The sequence below is a fragment of the Pinus tabuliformis genome, chromosome 5_1 (genome assembly GCF_031772625.1).
Source record: "Pinus tabuliformis cultivar Carrire ecotype Pingquan chromosome 5_1, CPIR1, whole genome shotgun sequence".
Lineage (NCBI taxonomy): Eukaryota > Viridiplantae > Streptophyta > Pinopsida > Pinales > Pinaceae > Pinus > Pinus tabuliformis.
The window spans coordinates 993,956,448-993,967,026 of record NC_142305.1 but is presented as its reverse complement, the minus strand read 5'-3'; positions in this window follow the sequence as shown (position 1 = coordinate 993,967,026).

The window sequence follows — 10,579 nt, the reverse complement described above, 5'->3', positions numbered from 1 at the left end:
TTGCTTGCACTCCAAAAGGTTTGCATGCCCCCAGGTATAAAGTACGATTTCAAGGTTACCCCTCAATTTGCAAGTAAAACATTTGTTCTACCAGGAAAGGCCTACCTCTTTCAGGTTACCCAAAGATTGTTTCATTAGTCTTTCAAACAAAACACTTCTTCGGCGGTGTCTACCGAGATAGACAAAGGTGAATGACCTCAGTGCCAAACACGTAGCTTTGACAAGAGGATCTTATTCTAGAATAACCCCTCTTCCTAGACGGACAGGGTACAGACTAGTCATATTCTCTCGCGGAAACCTACCCTATACCCAAGGTTTTCCTGCCGAAGCAGACCAGGACGCATGCCCCCTGGGTTCTAGTCATATCCTCCCAGATTACTCGCGCTCATCAGGAGGACGGACCGTGGGTTGAGACATTTCTTGAGTGAAGAGACCATTTAGGGATGGCATATGGCTATTTGCGATGCATGATTCGGGGAATGAAAGTTGGTCCACGAGCTTGACCATTCTTCCTTCATGTGGAAAACACATTACTCTAAAGAGTGAGGAGACGATGGCTCCCATGCAATATATATAGTCTCATCCAAGGAGTAGGTTATAATCCAAGGGTCCTTGAACGACCATCACGTTCATTTGAACGGTCTTCCCTTTCAATGTGATTGGCACATTGGGAAGAATCCCTAACGGTCGACTGGTTCCTTTATCGAAGCCTGTCAGATTTCTCATTTCAGGCAAAAGCGCTGGCGAACCAAGTGCTTTCCAAGCAATATAGGAAAGGATACTCACAGATGCCCCCTCATCAATGATGGTGCCAGCCATTACCATTTTGTATATTTGAACGATAATTCTGAATGGTATGCTTGCTGGCAACCGGGGTCTGCCTAGTTGGTTCCAGTCGAAGGATACAACTAGGTTGCTTGGTGGTGGGACCGAATAGACGGCTGGGTATGACTCTGACAAAGTTCCTTCCTGCGATAAAGGAATGGGCAAATTGCCCCCTTGTTCGTCGGAGTCTGTGTTGATGAAGAGAATTTGGATGGTGTCGTCTTTATTCTCCTCTGTGATGGTATCATTCGAAGATAGAACCTTTGAAGGCAAAATCGGTTCAACTGCCACTTCAACCTTTTGACTTTCGTCAGGTATGGATTCAGACGGTTCATCCTCAATGATAGGTGCTTCGGCTGTCCACCTGAGCGGGCCAACCGGGTTCTCAACTGGTGAAGGACTTGGCAGGAGTTTTTGATATCCAGGAGGAAGTTGCACTGGTAAAACCGGGCGATCTTCCAAAACTCTTTTAGCCTCGTCTAAGAAGGGACAACAGTGGATGGCATGGTTGCCTTCACACAGTTTGCAGGGAAATGTAGCTTTCCCTCTCTGTCCTGTGGCTTCACTTTCACTAGTTGACGGTGTGCTGTCAACATGGCTATCAGAGGTTGACGTCACCGAATTGTGCAAGCGGGGAGACCAATCCCTTAGTATCCGAGGGATGCAAGGACAATCTCTGTGAAAGTGGTCTCCCTTGCATATGACACATGGCGATTTAGGCCTGGTCAGTGCAGTGTGTGGATTTTCATTAGACGCCATTCGCTTTCCCCCAGTCGCTTTTGGCTCCTTCTTCTTCTTTTCTTTCTTCTTCTTCTCCTTCTTCTCCTTAGGAGCTTGGCTTTTGGCTTCGCCAGCTCCATCATGCGAAGAGGAAGGAGGAGAGGAAGAATTATAGGAAGTGGAAGGCTGGTGGGCAGCTCTAGACTGGTCTAACTGCTGATTCGATTGTTCAGGAGTAGTGGTGTTTTGAACAACATTAGTTGAGAAGAGCCAGACAGGCAAGCCTATTGTCAGCCCTAGAAGCGACAATGTGGCCATATGGGGTGCTCCAACATCTCCCCAAGAGGAGAAGGGACTAGGAATTCCACCAAGGGGAATTCCTTGGTTGGAGGGCTCCATTTTCTCAACTGAAAGATCAACGCGGGAATAAGGGTGATTTATTATTCCGTTTAGAATAAGTTTTAATGACGCTTTAGACACAACTTGTTTTTTCAGTTTTAAAGAGTCGAGAAAAAACAAAAGATGACTCTAGTCGCCTTCGATGTTTTAACGAGCCCGAAGTGACAAATGCTCGGATGGACTTTTTCCATTATAGAGTCTGAAAAATGCCAAAAGGAACTGCTCTGGAGATCTAGGTAGAGGGTGTGCCAAACCAATCACAAAACTGCAGAATGCGTTTTACGGTACGACAGTCAATCTTCCCGAATGCTGTGTTCGGTGCATTGCGATCAGTAGGGCGGTCGACACGGCTTCCTAAGGATAAAGGTTTTAAGCCTATAGGGGTCTCCCAATATATACGCGACGGTACGTGGGAGCACAATCCGTACTGGCACTTTTGGTCCCTCTGGAGGAATCACCCAACCATCCGTGAGGCCAACATATACCAAGTTTTACGACGCCAGAACACGTCTCTAGCCTAGACCTCTATGTTGTGCGTTATGTTACAAAGCGTTATTAAGTTCATTCAGTTTATTTTATGTTGATCTTTCTTAGAAGTTTGCCTTTTGAGGTTCACCACGAGATGTATAGACAACTTCCTAAATGCAATCTAAAAGATGATAAATAAATTTTATCTCTTTTTCAACAATGAAAATCCTAGCTACAAAGGGAAAATAAAGACACCATCTTTTCTCAGAGAGCAATCAGCACACTCTAAATGCACTTTCCCTAAATCAATCATGCAAACTATCAAGATGCAAATGCACAATGCAAGTCTTTGTTTTCCGCTTTCTTAATATTGATGCCTAAAAAGAAAGCTTTTTGCACAACTTTGAATTTGCTTTAACACAAACAAGTTTACTTTTTCGAAATCAGAAAGGGTAGAAGAGATTACAACACTTAACGATTTTCGAAATGAATACTTGTTTTGACACTCAAAAGAGACAAACTCAAACCAAAAGCAAAAATGAATGTATAACCAACTGTAAATAGCCAATGAACTCTCTCCTAAGATCACAATCAACAGATCTGAATCAAGGGCTACAGGATGAATATTTCACTCTTGCAAAGGGAAACTGTAAATGATGTCACAAACACATAAAAACACTCACAGTCTTTTGTACAAAAGGAGGCGGAATTTAAGCAGAGAAAAGGGGCTATCAGACAGGTACCTATGCTGGCTACAGGCTACAAAAATCAGAGATCAAAACAAGGAAAAACAGAGCAGAGAACCCCAGCTGCACAAGACCTAACTGGATCAGCGCACCTGTATAACAGGGAAACTAAATTTCAACGCAGGTAGCCTTCACGGTAACTGCGTTGAAATGCAGAGTCTCTTCACAGAGCCTGCGCTGAAGGAGAAACGAGAGTTCCTCATTGGGTTCTAGGTCACGGTTTGCTATTTAATCTACAGTTTCAGGCCAAATCAAAGCAACAAGCAAGGTACAATCAAAGGGATGCTTTGTAGGAGGACTAAGATCTATCACAAAGGATCATCAAATCATTTGTGAGTCCATTGTTTAGATCATAGACAAATCCATTGATTGGATCAAGGCAGCAGCTGTCTACTTTGCATCTGAGAATAGCAGATGCAGTTCGATTGCTGCTCTTGAGTCTATGAAACAAACAATGATAGAAACACAAATAAAATGACTAAACAGATCTCCCTAGCGGAGTCGCCAATTTGTTGTGGGGAAAAATGCCTATGCAGGACGATCCTATCCACCTAAGGTGTGACAGTGCCTTAGCAACAAACATAAATAGCTATTCTAGTATTCTTCCTTTATGAATTAAGAATGAAGAGAGATGGATGGACTAACCGGTGTCTTCCGTTTGTCCCTCGATCCGGTTTCTCTTCTCTTTGAGAGTTCCCAGTTACTTGCCTTCTCGTTCACCCGGCTTCAACAGGTTCCTGCAAAATCACAAGAAGGGAACACTACACAAAGACATAGATTCATATTCATAACTAGTTCAGGATTAGAAATAAACCAAATACACTAATGCAATCATACATCAAAGATACATCAGTATATAGGAGAAACCAAGATAGCTTTATTGATGAATAACAAGGTTCAGGAGGAGATACAACCAAGAGAGTTCCAATCCAGCATCTCCTTCCCAGCAAATGAAATTCCTATCTTCACCTCCCTTCAAAGCATTAAGCACCCAATGATTCCAATCTCAAACCAACAACAATTCTTTGCAATGACAAAATTCCAGCCTCTAGATCTCATGGAGAAGAGATCCATATATAGATGTTTGGAGTGAGGATGAGTCAGCTTGTGATCTGACTAGTGTCCTCTCTCTCTGTCAGTTCTTACTTCCACTTGGAGACTAAGAGCCTCTTACTCATCACTTAGTCGAAATCAGCAAGGCAAGTGTCATGGAGGAAGATTCTGGAAGCTTCCACAGTCTTGACACCTCTCACAAGAGACCCTGACATTTGTCATTTCCCGCTCAGCGCACCCTGGTAGTGCTTCCACCTGCGTTGCAATGCAACTAGCCAGTGTAACCTCTGCATTTCAACGCAGGCAGCTAGTGGAGCTTCTGAATTGATCCTGAATTGACTTGTTTTGAGCAGTTTCTGGTGGAGAACTTCTGTGAATTGCTGTGGTTTGTTAGCCTTGTTCCTCTAGGGGTAGGAACAACATGTTTAGGGACTTTGGATCCCTTGGATTATGGACATTTCATGCTTATAGCTGTAAGGTACGAAAATGTCTATAACACTAAGCCTTAGGTGTTTAGCTTGACACAGATTTCTAACCTGGTTCACTATAAGCTCAGAATCAGAAAATACACTCAAGTTTTGAACCTTTAAGCTCCTACCTAGCTCAAGAACAAGAAGAAAAGCCTGATACTCAGCCACATTATTGGGGACCTCAAATTCAAGTTTACATGACTGAGTTATGTTTTCCTTATTTGGAGATATTAAAACAATTCCTACACCTGCTCCTTTTGAGAAACAACCATCAAAATAAAGTTTCCAAATATCTGATTCTATAACTTTAGGTTGGGAAACGATATTTTCAATGGCTAGTTGAATATTTGATGAATTTTGTGAAGACAAGTGAAAGAAACCAAAATCTCTATCTACTACATAGATAGGGTGATTTTTTGCTTGATCAAACCTACAAACAGTATGAAGGAATCTAACTTCCCAATATAACCTTAAATGCTCACCTCCATAAACCGAGATAGTAGCAAAAGACATGTCCATCTGAAGTGATCCTCCAAGTTTAGCACAACATGATCTAGATAGAAGCATGACCAACTTGGCAGGAATATTAGTGACAACTATGTCTAAAACTATACTCTTGATAGGTATTTGAGCTAAGGTCACAACTAGTTCTTTGATCAATCCTAGGCATGGTACTTTCTTTGAATTAAAGGTGTAAAGGTCATGATAGGAATGGGTGACTTGTAAGTGAAACTGGTCCATAATTACCTTTGGCATAAGGTTATGAGAGGCTCCAGAATCGAGCATGTAGTTATAAAAAAGAAAATCATGAGCTTTTAATGTTACATAAAATGGTGGAACAATTTCATTAATCATATCAAAACTAAGGCCAAATACAACCGAGGGTTTTTCATCCTGCATACTAATAACATCTACACTAGAAGACTGTATCCATTTAGACACTTGATTTTTGTAACCAAGATTTTTGGAAAGTTCAGCTAAAGGTATAGGAATCTTGACCCTTTCCAATTCCTTTTCAATATTAAAAGTGGTCAACACAGTCTTGTTAGATGAAGGGGTTTTAGTGGCTGACTCTATAGTTTGAGGTGTTGGAGTTTTTGTTTGAATGGTTTTCATCACAGGTTCAATTATGGTGGTATATTTTGGAGGTCTACAAGTACCTGATCTAGGCCTTAGATCATATCTTTTATTCAATTCTACAATTAAAAATTCATAGAATGCTAAGTATTTTGAAAGTTGAGCATCTCCTAGTTCTTGTTCAAAAGACTGAGGTGAGGATGAAGGAACTATGGCCATTTGTACTGTTGAAGAATCAATGTTATTGATATCTTCAATGATTAAAGGGCCTGTATCATATGATTGTTGTTCATCAATCATCAAAGGTGGTTGAATGTTTTGTTCAGAACTTGGTCTCTGGAGAATTTGCATTTGAGGAGTTCTTCTGAATTGAGTTTGAGCTTGAGGTCTGAAAGTAGTTTGCTGAATAGTTCTAGGCTGTGTTTCAATTTTGGAAATTATGTTAGACAGGTTCTTGAGTAAAGATGTAATTTCATCAATTTTCTGATCTTCAAGTTTATATTTGGAAGAGGATGAGTCATCAATCTTAGCTTTTAGTTTTCTTTCTTCTTTTTCTACTTTAACTTTGAGTTTCCCAGAGGCTAACCTATTGGCTTCTACCTCTATAACATTTGTCTGCATGTCTTCTAAAGTATTAGAAACCCTTTTCCTTAGCATGAATACAAATTCATCATCAAATACTTTGGAAAATATAACATTTTCAGCTGCTACTGGTGGTTTACAATCAACAGGCATTTTATGATAGAGTTTGTTAAATCTTTTGATGAATTTAGCAACTAGTTCACTAGGATTTCTTTTTAATTCCTCAAATTCAATGAGAAAATAAACAGGGTCTGCCTTTACCCCCCATCGATTTTTGAAGATATTTATGAGATCATTCCAAGTTCCGATAGAATCAACTCTGAGTTGCCTAAAACATATCCTAACATTTCCTTCTAAATATTGTACAAATACTCTCATATAAACATTTTCCTCTTCTATGTTCATATTGTCAGCAAAATCTGGGAAGGCTGATACATGATCCTCTACTGAGGGACCTATTTCTCCATTGAATCTTGGCAGATGTTTTAGATATCCATCAAGAAAATTTCCCAAAATTGCAGGGTGAACTAGAGCAGCATACCTAGCTTTCACAATGGGTCGAAAAGCCATAATAGTAGGAGAAGTATGGGGTGTCTGAGTGGATGTTGTTTAGAAAGAGGAAGATGATGAAGATGAAGATGAAGGAGATGAAGATGAGTTTGTAGGTGTAATAGTATTTGGAGGAGAGGGAGGAGATCTCTTTAAGGGTTTGAAAGGTGTTTTGATAACCAATTTATGAACTCCTGGTGGGAAGTCTTCCTTATTTTCAAAAAAAGGATTCGAATAGACAGAAAATGTCTCTTCAAGATTAGTTGAGTATGATGGAATAGAATAAGGAGTTGTAGTAATGAAATCTTGAGGTTTGAATTCAGGGAAATGTAAACCCAATTCTTTCTCACATGGAGGTGATTTGATAAGAATGGATGGAACTTGATATGACTCAAGTCACTGTATTAAAAAGGCTGATAGAAGATTTACTCCTCTAGAAATAAGATTAGAAACCCTAGGAGGTGGTTCAGTCCAATCAGGATGGGTTGGTATAAATGAAAAGGGACCTACAGATGGAATGTCTTTAGGTTGTAAAGCCGAAGAAGAAGAAGAAGAGGTTCTATGTATTCTCCTTGAAGAGGCTCCCCTAATAAGTCTTTCTTGGTTTGGTAGAGGGTTAACAATATTATGATCAAAACATGATCTAGTATGCTTATAAGGAGCAAGCTTGGACTAGTGGAATCTCCAGGTAAAATATTTTGACCTATAACCTTATCCTTTATTCACCTTAAAGGAAAGGGAAAATCGTTGCCGAAGGAAAATTTAACTTTCAGTTCTTATCTCCCTGGCAACGATGCCAGTCTGATGTTGTCCTTTGAGATAAACTAAGTTCAATTGGATATTGCAAAGCATCTATAATGTTTTGTTGATTTTAGTGGTTTTGGATGACCAATGAACTGTTTATAAACAAGTGCTTTAAACTTAGAAAGATCCTTAATCAAACAAAAGGCTATTCTTTAAATACATATGGTTATTTTGATTTAAGTGGGATGGATAAGTAGAATATAGAGAAGTATAAGAGATTTAATATTCAGACTAAGTATTTAACCATTTATAAGAAGAAATCAAGAAAATAGTGTTTCCTATAGCAATATAATATAATTAAACTATTGAAGAAATCTAGTGCAATTTAAGTTCAAAGAGTAATTTACAATAACAGATAGTTCTGCAAATTAATCTCTTATTTAAATGCAACTTCACAGTGGATTCAAAATGAAACTAAGATTCAATTAAATTTTCAATCGGATGACTATAAAAGAATTAAATTATATGAAGAATACAAAACGAAAAACATGATGAAAACAACTCATTGAGAGACAAGCCATATGAAGTAAATCCAGAATCTGTTATTATGTCAAAAATGCTCTAGTTTAGTACAAATATATGTGATAATTGGTTCAAGGGTGCAACCCTAAATACTTTGACACACTGAAGTATATATAAAAAGAATACAAAATATTACAATACATGCCCAAGTGACACGGCATTCTATTATTACTTAAAACTAACAGAAACAGAAGTAATTCGATCAGAAGGAATGAATGTAAACATCTAGCCTAGTTTTGAAGGAAAATTGTTGTTGAGTGACCACTATTCGGGTGTTGCGCTGGTGAAGTTGATGTGTCCTTTAATCCTGAAACTCACACAACTTTTCCCACCTTTATTCATCTGGAATGACTATCTTGGTTGCCTTGAAGTAGATTTCATCTATGTCAGTATACTGATAAAAGTGGGTTTTACAGTGAAAATATGTTTTATCTCATGTGAATAAAATTGATGTTGTTGATGGCTTTGTAAAATGCTCTACCTATCATAGAACCTTTAATGTTGGAGGACTTAGATGTGTCCCTGGAAATGTCCTGAAGCTTCTTCATATAGTCTTCCCTGGTAATTAATTTATCATTAATTAAAAACAGTGAAGGCAAACCCTTCTTGTTCAATGCATCAATCCTTGTGAAAAACTTGTTGACTTCTACCTCTAGAGTGTGACACTTCTGTGTCAATTGTACAACTAAGTTCTTCTTTGTCAAAAATTTCTTCACCTCCAGGATGGTTTATGTTCTATCATCCACTCCCATATCATCCATGTCATATCTATTTTTGGAGTTAAGGAACTTTATAATGTTGTTGGATGTAGCAGGCATCTCTCCAGTGTGAGCATTTATATTGGTGATGGTGTACTTTTCCTTTTCCATCAACTCCTTCTGCTCAAAAATAATATGGATACATGGCCATATTTCATCTATCTCCTCAATGATTTTGTTCCATATGATTTCCTTGACATGACCCAAAGTGTGGCCAATAGAAGACTCAACTGCTGACTTCTTCCATACTTCTATCTAATTTTGAGCTCTCTGAAGCTATGTTGCATGAAAAATCTTAGATTTCTTTTGATGGTCCTCTAGAAGTTTTACTTGATCATGCAATTTCTTGATCTCTTCAGTCTAAATGGACATGTTTTGCACAACATTGGCCAAATGATCTGAAACATCTCTTGTACTTGTTGTAGCAGATATGGCTGTAGGAATGACTGTTATAGGAAGTGCTTCCAAAGGGGCAATATTTTTAGCAGCTTTCTCCTTTTCTTTAATCAGCTTCTCCATCTCTGTCTCCATTTTCTTGAGCTATGTAGTCTGCTCCATAATGAGTTTCATCATATCATCCTTTTGAGTCTCTGTCTCTATAATATCCTTAGCTAGAGGATCTTTTGTAGTTGGTAGTTTTAACTGCTTCCTCAATGCTGCTATGTCCAAATTCTTCTTCTTGACAAGCTCCTCTGCAGCATTGATGTTTGCAGGATCATAACCCAATTTGATTACCAAATCCTCTAGGGTTTTAATCATGGCGTATCTAGCAAGCGCAGATACCTTATCCATCTTCATCTTTTATTGGACATTCGCTAAGGTAAATTGTCATTTTGATAAAGTCATGGCACTATTAGTTACAGTTGAAAATATCATTTCCCTAGTCTACTTATGCATCTCCATTTGGTCAATGGGATGTATATATTTTACATCAAACTCAAAGGATGTCTTCTTATAGTCTGATGCTACCTTCGGTTGGGGCACTTGTGCTTGGAGGAATGCGATTTTCGTTTTTCCCTTTTCTGAATCAAAAGTTGACAGCAACATGCTTTGAGCACCAGAAGTCTGCTTCTAGAACTGGTTGTAGGTGTTAATCTTCAACGCTTCATTTCTGAATTTTATCTCCTTGAAGATGTCCATAATACTCTTCTCTCTTTCCCCTGAAGTAGATGTGCATGTGTTCATAATTTTTTGTTGCTCTTGTGAAGTTGTGGAGGTAGTAGGAGACTGTGTGGAAAGATCATCGACTAATGAGGAAACAAGTGGCTCATTAGTGGTCTTAATGGTCTTTTGTTCTGAATATTTGCTGATGCTTAGTATAGAACTAAGGTTGGCCTTCTTTCTATACATTATCTTGAATCCCTCATTGAAAATTTCATCTCCTAAAGAGGACTCTTCTTCTCTACTTCTCTTGGTTGTCTTCTCCTGCATGGTAGGAGTCTGCACTGTAGATGATGATACTTGTTGTTCTTCTGCCTCATGAAGGGTATTTTCAGCCCATTCTAACTTATTCTTATATTTCTCTATCTCTGGCTGGATGTGTGAAAGTAAGGAGTAGACTTTGTTTCTAACCTTAATTTAGAAATGATCCCTAATGGATCATATG